This window comes from Dermacentor albipictus, chromosome 8 (assembly GCF_038994185.2).
Source record: "Dermacentor albipictus isolate Rhodes 1998 colony chromosome 8, USDA_Dalb.pri_finalv2, whole genome shotgun sequence".
Classification (NCBI taxonomy): Eukaryota; Metazoa; Arthropoda; class Arachnida; order Ixodida; family Ixodidae; genus Dermacentor; species Dermacentor albipictus.
Window position 1 is genome coordinate 6039474 of NC_091828.1, and position 14799 is coordinate 6054272.

Genomic DNA, 14799 nt, shown 5'->3' on the forward strand with positions numbered 1-14799 from the left:
CAGGGAAGTGGTTGGAGAGGTGTGGTGGAGAGATGCGGGACACATTTGCGTCGCTGGCACGCAATTCAGGAGCGTACGTATTTGTGGACGAAGGTGAGCATCCCTCACCAATAATATTGTAGGCGAAGCCGTGTGTAATTTTTGACACTCCACCGTGACGACACTGCGGGTCAGAATGAAAAGCGGAGCAGAACTCTTGTCGTAGGTGGCAAGGCACTACTAAGAGCCATATGCGGCCGTCATTGTGGTAGTTGCGGTGGTGTAAAAGTGCGTCCCGAATTGTGAAATGCTGCACCTGTCGGCGTAGCACTCGAGGTGCCGAAGTTGCCGGAGGATTCGACAAAAAGTCGAACATCATGACAATCCATGGGTCTTTTTGTTGCTCCGTAGCCAAGTCCAGGATGTGAAGTGGTGAGATGTCATGGCTGTCGGCAGAAGTGCTGCTGTCTGAAGTAACTGGGGAGCGCGAGAGGGCATCGGCGTCGGCATGTTTGCGTCCAGAGCGATAGACGACACGGATATCATATTCCTGGATTCGGAGGGCCCACCGAGCGAGGCGGCCAAATGGGTCTTTTAGGTAGGACAACCAGCAAAGAGCGTGATGATCCGTCACCACGTCAAAGAGTCGACCGTAGAGATATGTACGAAATTTTTGAAGAGCCCATACGATGACCAGGCACTCTTTTTCTGTTACTGAGTAATTGGTCTCAGGTGTCGTGAGGGCACGACTGGCATAGGCGAACACGTATTCGGCATTAGTGTTCTTGCGTTGTGCGAGCACGGCACCAAGGCCGACACCACTGGCGTCAGTGTGAAGTTCTGTACGTGCACTGGGATCAAAATGGCGCAAGATTGGCGGAGACGTGAGTAGGTGACGAAGAGTCGTAAAGGCATCATCAGAGGCTTCCGACCAAGCAGAAAGTTCATTGTTGCCTTGGAGAAGGTGGTTTAGTGGTGAGATAACAGTAGCAAAATTTCGAACGAAACGTCGAAAATAAGAGCATAGGCCAATGAAGCTGCGTGGTGCTTTCAAGTTTGTGGGCTTTGGAAATTCGGATACGGCGCGAAGTTTAGCAGCATCAGGAAGAATGCCTTCTTTGGAGACAACGTGGTCTAATATAGTCAGTTTTGGAGCTGCAAATCGGCACTTTTTTAAGTTAAGATGGAGACGAGCATTCCGGAGACAGGTCAAAAGTTGATGTAAACGCCCAAGATGGGTCAGAAAATCAGGAGGACGACAACGTCGTCGAGGTAGCAGAGGCAAGTATGCCACTTCAGGCCGCGTAGGATGCCGTCCATCATGCGTTCGAACGTGGCGGGCGCATTGCACAGACCGAACGGCATTACAGTGAATTCATACAAGCCGTCTGGTGTTACAAACGCGGTTTTCGAACAGTCAGCGTCAGCCATGGGCACCTGCCAGTAGCCAGAGCGGAGATCTAAGGAGGAACAAAAACTCTGCTCCTTGCAAACAGTCAAGTGCGTCATCAATACGTGGCAACGGGTATACATCCTTTCGGGTAATCTTGTCAAGCCTTCGATAATCGACGCAGAATCATAGGTTGCCGTCTTTCTTTTTAACTGGGACGACTGTTGATGCCCAAGGACTACTAGAAAGCTGGATGACACCGCGATTGAGCATATCGTTCACCTGGTCATTGATAACGCGTCTTTCAGTCACTGATATTCGGTAGGGGCGCTGTCGAATTGGTGCATGGCTCCCAGTGTCGATAGTGTGCGAAACAGTCGTTGTGCGGCCGAGTGATGCTGCTTGGCAGTCAAAAGACGACGGACAGTTGTCTTCCGTGCGCCAATGGTCTTGAGGTCATGCATTGTTCACCAGTGGACGGACTGGAGGGGATACGGGTGGGCGAAAAGGTGGGCGAAGGGGGCCGCAGGTCTGTGGCGCCGGCTTCATCGTAACTTCGGCGTACGTCAGGGGAGCGGCCGTTGGAGCCTGCTGAAGAGAAGGCGAAATGTGGTCGGCTACCTGCTCCTTGACGACTGATTGGAGAGCGGGCGCCAACGGAGTACTCGGCTGGCCGTGTGCAAGTGGAATCAAGGAAAGCTGATGAGCCACTTCTTCACGGACGAATTCCTTGATCTGTAGCAGCAGCGAAGTGTTATCCGGGGCAGCAGCCAAGCTCGACATTGAAGTGGCCTGAGGTGTAGATTGGTGGGTGGCTACGCGTTGTTTGCGCAGTTCGTCAAAGCTTTGACACAGACTGACGAGTTGAGAGACTGTCGAGCGATTTTTGGCCAACAGCATGTGGAAGGCGTTGTCTTCAATGCCTTTTAGGATATGACGGATCTTCTCGGCATCAGGCATTGCGACGTCAACGCGATTGCAGAGGTCGATAACATCTTCTATATAGCTCGCAAATGTCTCCCCGCACTGTTGCGCACGGCCACGCAAACGTTGCTGGGCGCGAAGCGTGCTAACTGTGGGGCACCCGAATACCTCTGTGACGTTAGTCTTGAAGGCCGTCGACGTCGTCAGATAACATTCGTGGTTGCGGTGCCCCACGCTGGCGACACCGCTCAAACAAAACGACACGTAATTAAGTTTTTTTTGTGTCGTCCCAGTGGTTGTGGCTGCTCACCCGGTCGTAGTCAGCGAGCCATGGTCTTCTGTACCGCTGAAGATGGGGGGGGGTCGCGTTGCCGCAACGGGCCGGGGCAGACCACGGTAGCCACCGGGGCAGCGGGTTGTGGTTGTGGTGGTCCTTCTTCCGGCATTACGAAGATGGGCTGCAGTGTCCGATTACGAAGTTCCAGAATTCTGGTTGCACCCAGCTCCTCCACCAATTGTAAAGGGGGTTTATTCGGCTCGTAGAGCAGCAGCGACAAACTCAGCACCAGCAGGTAGGGCGCAGCCAGCGAACGGACTGGGTAAGTGCCACACGATGACAACGGGCTTTTCAGATTTTTCTGCTTTTCTTTTTCGTCACAATATATATATATATATATATATATATATATATATGTATGTATATATATATATATATATATATATATATATAGTCATATAATGAGAAGCCAACAAACACTGACACCAAGTACAACATAGGGGAAATTGCATGTGCTTAATAAATGAAGTAAAGTAATGATAAATTAATGGAAATTAAAGTGGATGAAAAAACAAGAAAGTGAATGGGGAAACGCCGCCGCGGTAGCTCAATTGGTAGAGCATCGCACGCGACATGCGAAGGTTGTGGGTTCGGTTCCCACCTGCGGCAAGTTGTTTTTTCATCCACTTTAATTTCCATTAATTTATCATTACTTTACTTCATTTATTAAGCACATGCAATTTCCCCTATGTTGTACTTGGTGTCAGTGTTTGTTGGCTTCTCATTATATGACTAATAAATATCGGGTCCCTCGGTTAACGCCCTTTCTTCTCGTTTATTACATAACGAGGGCCTCGAATCCGGCAATATTGATGCCTTCAGGTAGCATATGTGGGTTTATTGGCCAGTTGCCTTCACCCGAAAAGATCACGTTCTCGTGACGCCTGCGGCAAAAAAGACGTTCCACGTCCGCCGCCAAGGTCTGTGAGTGGGGGCGCTGGCTAACACTCCCAGGGTTCTACTAGTACACATAAATACCCAAGAAAGTGGATGGGGAAACGCCGCCGCGGTAGCTCAATTGGTAGAGCATCGCACGTGACATGCGAAGATTGTGGGTTCGGTTCCCACCTGCGGCAAGTTGTTTTTTCATCCACTTTAATTTCCATTAATTTATCATTACTTTACTTCATTTATTAAGCACATGCAATTTCCCCTATGTTGTACTTGGTGTCAGTGTTTGTTGGCTTCTCATTATATGACTAATAAATATCGGGTCCCTCGGTTAACGCCCTTTCTTCTCGTTTATTACATAACGAGGGCCTCGAATCCGGCAACATTGATGCCTTCAGGTAGCATATGTGATTTATTGACCAGTTGCCTTCACCCGAAAAGATCACGTTCTCGTGACGCCTGCGGCAAAAAAGACGTTCCACGTCCGCCGCCAAGGTCTGTGAGTGGGGGCGCTGGCTAACACTCCCAGGGTTCTACTAGTACACATAAATACCCAAGAAAGTGGATGGGGAAATGCCGCCGCGGTAGCTCAATTGGTAGAGCATCGTACGCCACATGCGAAGGTTGTGGGTTCGGTTCCCACCTGCGGCAAGTTGTTTTTTCATCCACTTTAATTTCCATTAATTTATCATTACTTTACTTCATTTATTAAGCACATGCAATTTCCCCTATGTTGTACTTGGTGTCAGTGTTTGTTGGCTTCTCATTATATGACTAATAAATATCGGGTCCATCGGTTAACGCCCTTTCTTCTCGTTTATTACATAACGAGGGCCTCGAATCCGGCAACATTGATGCCTTCAGGTAGCATATGTGGGTTTATTGACCAGTTGCCTTCACCCGAAAATATCACGTTCTCGTGACGCCTGCGGCAAAAAAGACGTTCCACGTCCGCCGCCAAGGTCTGTGAGTGGGGGCGCTGGCTAACACTCCCAGGGTTCTACTAGTACACATAAATAACCAAGAAAGTGGATGGGGAAACGCCGCCGCGGTAGCTCAATTGGTAGAGCATCGCACGCGACATGCGAAGGTTGTGGGTTCGGTTCCCACCTGCGGCAAGTTGTTTATTCATCCACTTTAATTTCCATTAATTTATCATTACTTTACTTCATTTATTAAGCACATGCAATTTCCCCTATGTTGTACTTGGTGTCAGTGTTTGTTGGCTTCTCATTATATGACTAATAAATATCGGGTCCCTCGGTTAACGCCCTTTCTTCTCGTTTATATATATATATATATATATATATATATGGTACGTCAACGTGACCAGTGACCACAGGAGCGCATACCCACTATGGTCCCACATTGGTTACACTGATCAATGGCTGGGATCGGCCCACGAGAGATGCTAGAAACATACCCTTCGCTTTATTGTCAGTTGTGTTTGTATAGTCACGATTACCAAAACAAGACCAGACCTGTGCGGCCTCGCAGAATCACAGCACAATTTCCAAAGAACCTGGAGCGGAATTCACTAAGCTAACTGACGAACAAATTTTGGTGTAAAAGAAATCTTACGAGAAAAGCTTATTCACAAAGCCAAAACTCTTCGTAAGATCAGCAAGTCTGCGTTGCCCGCCGCTGCAAAGACGAGCATCGCAGTCTAAAAAAGGCACGTATGTAATGGCATCACCGGTGCGAACTTCAGTACTTGCGCGAATAGTAAGCGTAAATCTGGGCCTTATAACGTAAAACTATTCCAATATGTTTTTATTCCAATCTCCTGACATCAAATTTGCGTAACCGCTGACGCAAGCAACTAGCGGTCGCCCGCAGGGTTGTCTGAACAGACCAATCAAACGCTATCCTCGTACATAGGAGGTCACTTTTATTTGCTTGAAAAACGAATAACATGACCTACACTAAGCGGCTTGTCTTATTTAATTGGCTCACAAGAGGAGAGGAGCACGCTCAAGTGGAGAGGGATTCAATGGGGCCTAGCCACTGCACTGAAAATCGATAACCAGACGAGGAGGGTGGTACCGGCGTCTGCGATTGGTCCGTTTTTCTTTACTTAGCTTGCGGTGGCTCGTCGACAATCGCGGCGGCATGCAACGGAAGCTCAAGAAGGACGCTAAAACGGAGCCTCAGCATGGAAGAGGTGGCCGAACGAGGTCGTAAGCATGCCCGAAGTGCTCGAAAACTTTACACGGCCACGCAAAAAGCTTTATTACACGCAAATAAACCCATGCTCTCCGACAGGTGCGAGTAGCTAGTGACTGAGCGATCGGCGGCAGCCTTCTTTTATTTCTTTCGAAACAGGGCAGCCTGCGGCTATTCAGAAGAAAATTCAGTTTTGCTTGGCATATGAATGCATCTTTATCGTGTACACGTCACTCTGACGCAGTGAGCTTTTGCGGTTTTGTGACATCGCGTGAGAGGGAGGTGAAGTGGGCGCAGTCCAAACATTTTTTACCAGTAGCCGAGGGCTAATGGCGAAGAGGCCTCGAATCAGAAATAACAATTTTTCTTTCGTTCAGTCAAATCATGCATAATCCGTGTGTACACGTTACATAAGATGGGCAGCTATAGCAATTTTCGTGACGTCGCGTGACAGATTAAATGGGGGTGGTCCAAAAATGTTTTTGACCAATTGCGGAGGGCTAATTGCAGAATTGGAATAGAAAAGTTTGAAATAGTTTACGTTATAGCGCCCTCGATTAACAAAACATAAACAGCCGCCAGCTGCCAACTGAAAAATAAATTTTTACGATTGGCGGATAGCAGTCTTACGAACCTAATTATGCCTATGTGTGCCGCTCGAGCTGAGGCGGGTAAGCATTGGAGCACGCAGTAGCGGCCGACTGGCCAGAGTCCATAACTGATACACGAAGATTGCGCGTGTTTATGATTTTGTGGCATGGTCTGCTTTGTCACCTCAATTGCATTGAGCAGTTTTTCTGCATAATTGTATTGGGCCTGTGCAGCTGTGGAAGGCACTAACATTACTGCCATGCGGCGAACGTCGCCTGAATGTCTGATAGGCTGTGTTTTCTTTGATGCGTGCATATCGTAGTGTCCGACCCAGACAACCAGAAAATTTACTATACCTAAATTTCCAGAGTTTATTTTTCTAGTTAGAGCTTTCTGTGACTGATAGGGCTGCGACGATTATTTTTCATGGCAGTTTTGAGGCTATAACTCTCAATTCGGGATGAAACAACGTAACAAAGCTTAAACGTTTATAATTATCAAAATTTGTTGCTGCTCTACAATTCGCTGTCATGTTTCGTGCTGTGAGCCTCAGCCTTCTATTATATTGCTCCTAGTTTCAATTCAGCACTAATACGAAGAGACGTAGTGTCTGTGTTCAAGGTTTTGCTCATCGTGTGGCCTACGGTTTGAGCGAGCGTATGCATACAATACACGGCATTCCTGTCTATGATATGAAGTGAGACGTCACATTCAATGACATATGAAAAAGAAAGAGCGAATAAAATCCCGTACCATCATCATCAGCAGCAGCAGAAGAAGAAGAAGCAGCAGCAGCAGCAGCCTATTTTATGTCCGCTGCAGGATGAAGGCCTATTCCTGCGATCTCCAATTACCCCTGTCTTCCGCCAACCGATTCCAACTAGCGCCCGCAAATTTCCTAATTTCATCACTCCACCTAGTCTTCTGCCGTCCTCAATTGCGTTTCTCTTCTCTTGGCACCCATTCTGTAACGCTAATAGTCCAGCGATTATCTAACCTACGCATTACGTTACCGGCCCAGCTCCATGTTTTTCTCTTAATGTCAATTAGGATATCGGCTATACCCGTTTGCTCTCTGATCCAAACCACTCTCTTTCTGTTTCTTAAGGTTATGCCTAGCACCCTTTGTTCCATCGCTCTTAGCGCGGTCCTTAACCTGGGTTCAAGCATCTTTGTCAATCTCGAAGTCCTTGCCCCACATGTCAACACGGGTAAAATGCTCTAATTGTACGCCTTCTTTTTTAATAATAATGGTAAGCTTCCAGTTAGGAGCTGATAATGTCTGCAGTATGCGATCCAACCCATTTTTGTTATTCTATGGAGCTCCTTCTCATGATGAAGGTTCCGTGTGCTTAGTTGATTTAGGTAAACGTACTCCTTCACAGACTCTAGAGGCTGACTGGCGATCCTGAATTCTTGCTCTCTTGCCGATCTATTCATTACTATCTTTGTCTTCAGCATATCAATATTTAATCCCACTTCTACTCCCTCTCTGTTAAGGTCTTCAATCATTTGTTGTAACGTGTCTGCACTGTTGCTGTATAGAACAATGTAATCGGCAAACCAAATGTTGCTGAGATATTCGCCTTCGATACTTACTCCTAAGCCTTCCCAGTTTAATACCTTGAAAACTTCTTCCAAGCAAGCAGTGAAGAGTATTGGTCCCTGTCTGACCCCTTTCTTTATAGGTATCTTCCTACTTTTCTTCTATAGAATTAAGGTAGCTGTGGAGTCTCTGTAGATATTTTTACGATATCATCGAGCGATGCTCAAGGGACGAGCCGCCGCAAGGACGATGACGAAGTGAGCCTGTGCCCTTGTCGCGAGCGAGTGTTGGCCTAGCGACCTGTCTCCAGTGTAAATAGCCTCTTTAATCTGTGTCTTTCCACACGTAACATTCTGGTGGAGGTCGGCGATCCCCATCCTCACCATGGAACTCCGGAGTGGTCGGTACATCGAGCTTGTCACCATGCCTCCCGGTGACGAGACCGCCTCTGCAACGGCTTCGGCTTGTCCGACTGTTCCAATCACCACGGTTGCCCGACATTGCGACCCCGGTGTGTTCTCTGGCCTGGAGAGAGAGGACGTTGACGAATGGGTCAAGCTCTATGAATACGCCAGTGCTAATAATAACTGGTGGGACCCAACGATCATGCTCGCCAATGTCACCTTTTATCTCGGCGGCACCCCATGCATGTGGCACCAAACGCAGAACGACGAGATAATCAGTTGGGACAGGTTCAAAGAAAAGCTCAGGGAACTGTTCGGCGACCCCATTGGTCGCGAAGTTGCCACGAGAAAGGTTCTTGGGTCTCCTGTTCAGACATCTACAGAGCCGTACGTTTCAGACATCCTCGACGTCTTGTCGCTCTGCCGCAAAGGTGACGATACTATGTCTGAAGCAGATAGTGTCGCATGTGCTAAAAGGCATCGCCGACGATGCTTTCAATTTGCTTGTTTTCGGCCATGTCTCGACTATCGACGCCATCATCAAAGAATGTCGTCACCTTGAACAAGCTAAGAGCCGCCGTATCACACATCACATCAGGCGGCTACTCAACACTGCTGCTACGTCGACATGCGAGGGTTGACCGCGTCAGACGACCCCTGTGACGACGTAACTCGTATTGTTCACAGCGAGCTCGAGGCTGCTTGTTTGCCAGATTTTTCCACGACGCCTCCCGATCCACGAGCAACCACGATTGCGCTGATTCAGACCGTCGTCAGACAGGAATTTGAGAACATAGGTCTCAACTCCGTGTGTTCATCGTCTACACCCATGGTTCCCCAGTACCCTAGCAACCCTCGTCGTCCCCGACGGTCCTTTTTTGCCACATCTCGCCGCAACCCGGCCGAATGGCGTACCCCTGATGACAGGCCAATTTGCTTCCACTGCTGTCGCATCGGCCAAGTCACTCGTCACTGCCGCGAACGATGGCCACCACGTCCTCGGACATACACCGCCGCTCAATCCCGCCCCTTTGGACCTCCTGTTTCCTATGCCGCCTACCGTGAACCTACTACCGCTGATGTCCCTGCTCCGAACCTTCGCTACAGCCTCTCGCGCTCACCTCGACGCCATCCGTCTCGTTCGCCCCAACCCCGCCGATTCTCTCCGTCACCTATCGCCGCCCGGATCCAGCCGGAAAACTAGGCACTGTAGCTTCTGGAGGTGAAGCTGCGTTGTCCACCCTGCCCTCAAATCCTCTGCTTACATTACACACGAACCAAAACCTTCTTGACATTGACGTTGATGGCTATCCTGTCACGGCACTCATCGATACAGGTGCACATCTTTCTATTATGAATGCTGCCTTCTGACGACGACAGAACAGGCTACTCACCCCAGCGTCGGCACGCGTCGTCCGCGTTGCAGATGGCGGTACTGTGCCTATCATCGGCATGGGTATGGCACGTGTTAGCATCGCCGGCCGCCACACTCCTGTCCTCTTCGCAGTGATTGCTCATTGCCCCACGACCTCATTCTCGGCCTAGATGTTCTCTCCGCGCATTCTGCTCTTATTGGCTGCTCTGCTAGTACCCTTCGCCTTGAGTTGCCGATTCTCGCAGAACCTTCTGACGCACCCCAGTGCCGCCTACGCCCCACCGGCTTTGTTCGCCTGCCGCCAAAATCAATAGCCTATATTGAACTCTTGTCTTCCCCACCAGTCCCTGACGGCGAGTACATCGTCACTCATCTGCCCGACATTCTACTACAGTATGACGTTACCGTGCCTCACAATATACTTACTATTACTGCGAACCGCACTTTCATGCCGATCTTTCCCTTTGGATTGGCAAAGCGAATTCTACCGCAAGGTATTTGCCTTGCCACCGTTGATTGTTTTGGCGACCATCACGTGGCAACTTTATCGACCGATGCTTATTGCGAGCTTAACAGGCCCATCGTGCCAGCCTCGGCCGCCGACCCAAAGATACAGAAAATAGTTGCGACGGACTAGCCTGCGCAGTCTGAAAACCTTTACCAAGTATTATCGTCCTACAGAGATATTTTCGACTTCGACGATCGCCCTTTAGACCAGATGCTCGCGGTCAACCACCGGATTCTTACTGGCAATGCTACTCCTATTCACCGACGACCGTATCGAGTTTCAGCGTCGGAACGCCGAGTAATTCAAAGTGAAGTCAACAAAATGCTGGACAAGAAAGCTGGACAAGAACATCATTGAGCCGCCTTTGAGTCCCTGGGCGTCACCTGTAGTGTTGGTTAAGAAGAAGGACGGCACGTGGCGCTTCTGTGTACACTACATTCATCTGAACAGCATTACTAAGAAGGACGTCTACCACCACCCACGTATAGACGATGCCCTTGAATGCCTGCGCGGTTCCAGCTATTTCTCGTCTATTGATCTTCGCTCGAGTTGCTGGCAGATTGCTGTTGACAATATGGACAGGGAAAAAAACGCGTTCATCACGCCGGATGGCCTATACCAACTTAACTTAATGCCGTTTGGATTATGCAACGCCCTTGCCACCTTTGAGCGTATGATGGACTCCTTGCCTCGTCGTTTCAAATGGTCCACATGTTTCTGCTACCACGACGACGTCATCGTCTTTTCGCCCACGTTCGACACACACCTTGAACGTCTAACAGCTATACTTGATGTATTTCGAAAGGCGAAGCTGCAACCTAACTCGTCCAAATGTCATTTCGGTCACCGCCAAATTACTGTTCTGGGCCACCCCGCTGACGCTTCCCGAGTACAGCCTGATCCCGACAAAACTCGCGCTGTCCGAGACTTTCCAGTTCCGAAGACAGCCGTAGACGTTCGAAGTTTTGTCGGGCTATGCTCGTACTTTCGTCATTTTGTTCAAGATATTGCGGCAATTGCTAGACCCCTCACTAATCTTTTGAAGAAAGGCGTACAATTCTCGTGGGGTACTGCAGAAGCCGCCGCCTTCTCTCGTCTCGTCACTCTTTTCTCCTCACCAACCATTCTCGCCGACTTCGACCCCGATGCCCCTACAGAATTGCGTACAGATGCCAGCGGTCATGTCGTAGGTGCCATCTTAGCCCAGCCTCAGCGTGGCCAGGATCGCGTTATTGCTTATGCGAGCCGCCTCCTCACACCATCGGAGCGCAACTATTCCATTACGAAACGAGAATGCCTTGCTGTAGTCTGGGCGATTGCGAAGTTCCGTCCTTACCTTTACAGTCGCCCTTTTTCCGTAGTCACTGACCATCATGCTCTATGCTGGCTCTCATCGCTAAAGGATCCTACAGGCCGGCTTGGTCGATGGGCTTCGAGGCTACAAGAATTTTCATCTTCCGTTGTCTACAAGTCTGGCCGCCTGCACCAAGACGCTGACAGCTTGTCGCGTTACCCTGTTGACGACCCTGTTGACGATTCTGTACCATCGTAACCTTCATCCGGACGGCTCTAAGTTCATACTTGTCATACCGAAACACCTCCGCTCAACCGTTCTACAAGCGCTTCATGACGCACCAACGGCGGGACACCTCGGCGTATCTCGAACCCATGACCGTGTACGTCGCCGTTTTTTTTTCTCGCCGGGCCTTGCCCGTTCCATACGACGTTACGTCGCCGCTTGTGAACATTGCCAACGACGCAAGAAGCCTTCCCAGCTTCCCGCTGGTTACCAACAGCCACTTGAACATCCCTGCCGAGCCTTTCCATTGTGTCAGCTTAGACCTTCTCGCCCCATTTCCGGAATGTACATCAGGAAACAAGTGCGTTGCAGTCGCGTTGGACTGCGCAACCCGCTATGCCGTAACCCGCGCTCTCCCGACCAGTTGCGCAACTGATTTTGCGGACTTCCTCCTGCATGCTATCGTTTTGATTCATGGTGCTCCACGTCAATTGCTAACAGACCGTGGCCGTACGTTCTTAGCCAAAGTCATTGACATCATGCGTGCCTGCTCAATACAGCATAAATTTACCACCTCCTACCACCCTCAAATGAACGGCCGCGCTGAGCGTTTGAACTGCACCCTTACAGACATCTTGTCCAAATACGTTTCAGACAACCACCGTGACTGGGACCAGGCTCTCCTTACATCACCTTTGCGTACAACTCTTCCCTTCTCGACACTGCTGGCTTTTCTCCTTTTTACCTCTTGTATGGCTGTGAACCGACGCTACCACTGGACACTGTGCTTCCGTCCACCACAGCTTCAACTAGCGCTTGTGCCCGTGATGCTATTGCCCATGCTGACCATGCTGGCCAACGTGTGCGCACTCGTCTACAAGTGTCTCAAGGCAAACAAAAGCAACGCTACGACTTCAATCACCGTGATGTCCATTTTGTGCGCGGCACCCTGGTGTTGCTTTGGTCACCATCGCGTAAAGTTGGCCTTTCTGAAAAACTGCTTTCCTGCTACACAGCCCCATATCGCGTGCTTCGCCAAGTAACCGATGTCACCTACAAAATCGCTCTAGCCACGCCCACTACGTCCTCCGCTGTGACAACCAGGGACATTGTCCACGTTGCCCGACTGAAACCCTACAACTCTCCATGCGCCTTGGATATTTAACAGCACCATGACGGCGCTTTTGCCGCCGGGGGGTAGTATTACGATATCATCCAGCGATGCTCAAGGGACGAGCCGCCGCGAGGACGACGCCGAAGTGGGTCTGAGCCCTTGGCGCGAGCGAGTGTCGGCCTGGCGAACTGTCTCCAGTGTAAATAACCTGTATATAGCCTCTTTCAGAATCAGAATCAGAATCGGTTTTTATTGAGATCATTAGAATCATTACAAGTTGTTAATATTCAGGAGGAGGTCCCGGAGTCAAAGACTGCAATGGGACCTCCTTTACAAAGTAAACGTAATAAAACAAAAGTACAGCAGTTTTCAACAAATTGTTAAAAAATTACAGGTTTTTGTATGAATACCATGATTGAAGAATTACATATGCATAAATGTCATGAAAAAAAAGCTCTATAACACAATCTCGTTGACAACTGATGAAGTAACTGCGTAGATGACGTGACGAACACAGTAGAATTTGTTAATTCGAATGTATATGTCATACAAAAATAGAAACCTAACGGTATGGCAATGAAAATGAAATGAAGGGACCCTGAAAGAATGGTTATGAGTATGGACTAGGCATCAGTATACGACATAATGTAATCTTTTAGTTGTTTTTTGAATTCGTGAATTTGAAGTGTTTTTATGTAAATTGGTAGTGTGTTCCAAAATGCGATAGATGAAAAATGGACGCTCTGTTTACCATAATTAGTATGGATTTTAGGTAAAATGAAGTTCATATTTATTGCAAACCTGGTAATATTAGTATTTAATAGAGAAGACTGTGGTAACAAGCTATCGCATCGTGTGTAATTGATTTGGCGGAACAAAAAGGTACCTAGATTAGATTTAACGAGTTGTGTGACTGTAAGAATGTTATTAGTTCGTAAAAGATATGAGGCGTTGTTATTATATGGGCTAAATGTAATTATCCTAATAGCTTCATTCTGTAGAATTTGCAATGAGTTTAAATGGGTTACGTAAGTGTTTCCCCAGCAAGTAACGCAGTAAATAATGTGGGAATGAATAAATGAAAAGTATAATGACAGTAATATTTTATGGTCAAATATGTTTCGTGCTTTTAGAAGTACCCTAATCCCGTAGGTAATCTTCTGTTTTAGTTTGGTTATGTGTTCAGTAAATTTAAGATGTTTGTCTACTTCTATGCCAAGATAATTGCATGAAAAACTTGCAGGGATAGGACTTCCGCCTAATAAGATAGGAGGAATGGAGTGAAGTGTTCGTTGGTGGGAAGTGAATACAACAAATTTTGTTTTAGACGGGTTTATCTGTAGCTGGTTAGTTTGGCACCACTCCATTAGGCTGTGTAAGTCGCTATTAAGGTTAGATACTAAGGTTGTTATACATTTATTGGAATTATTAATAGTAGTATCATCTGCATAAAGTATACATTTCGAAAAGGACAGACAGTTAGGCAGATCATTCACGTATAATAAAAACAAAAGCGGACCCAATATGGAACCCTGGGGCACACCAATATTAGTGAACATGGTTTTAGAATGAACGGCTGAAATGGTTACTACTTGCATTCTGTCTGTTAAGTAATTTTGTATTAACAAAAGCGCTGGGCCGGTGATTCCCAATGATTCAAGCTTACGAAACAGGATGCGGTGATTTATTTTCTCAAACGCTTTGCTTAAATCTACAAACACTCACGCTGCATAATTCCCTTCATCGATAGCTAGTTTTAGTTGATCGGTTAGAGCAACGAGAGCCAGTTCGGTCGAGTAACCCGAGCGAAAGCCGTATTGGAATGGTGAGAGAATGTTAAATTTTTTAAGGTAATTAGTTAAACGTTTTTCTATTAGCTTTTCGATTACCTTACTAAAGAATGGTAATACACAGATCGGGCGATAATTGGAAATTAAATAGCGGTCACCTTTCTTAAAAATTGGGGTGATCTTGCCTTGTTTTAGCTCTTGTGGGAAACTGCCTGATTTAAACATGACGTTGATTATGTCTGCAAGGACATCACTTATTAGGGGT

The 14799-nt window shown here is 47.9% G+C and overlaps 1 protein-coding gene and 2 non-coding genes across 3 annotated transcripts in view; all 3 read left to right on the plus strand.

Annotated features, from left to right (window-relative positions):
- The window catches only part of LOC135910451 (inactive CLIP domain-containing serine protease A3-like), a 122007-nt gene that overhangs the window by 79161 nt on the left and 28047 nt on the right, over window positions 1-14799 (plus strand). The window lies entirely within an intron of this gene.
- TRNAS-UGA (transfer RNA serine (anticodon UGA)) lies at window positions 3634-3706 on the plus strand. The gene has a single exon. It is a non-coding gene; the product is annotated as a tRNA-Ser (tRNA).
- Window positions 4100-4172, plus strand: TRNAW-CCA (transfer RNA tryptophan (anticodon CCA)). The gene has a single exon. It is a non-coding gene; the product is annotated as a tRNA-Trp (tRNA).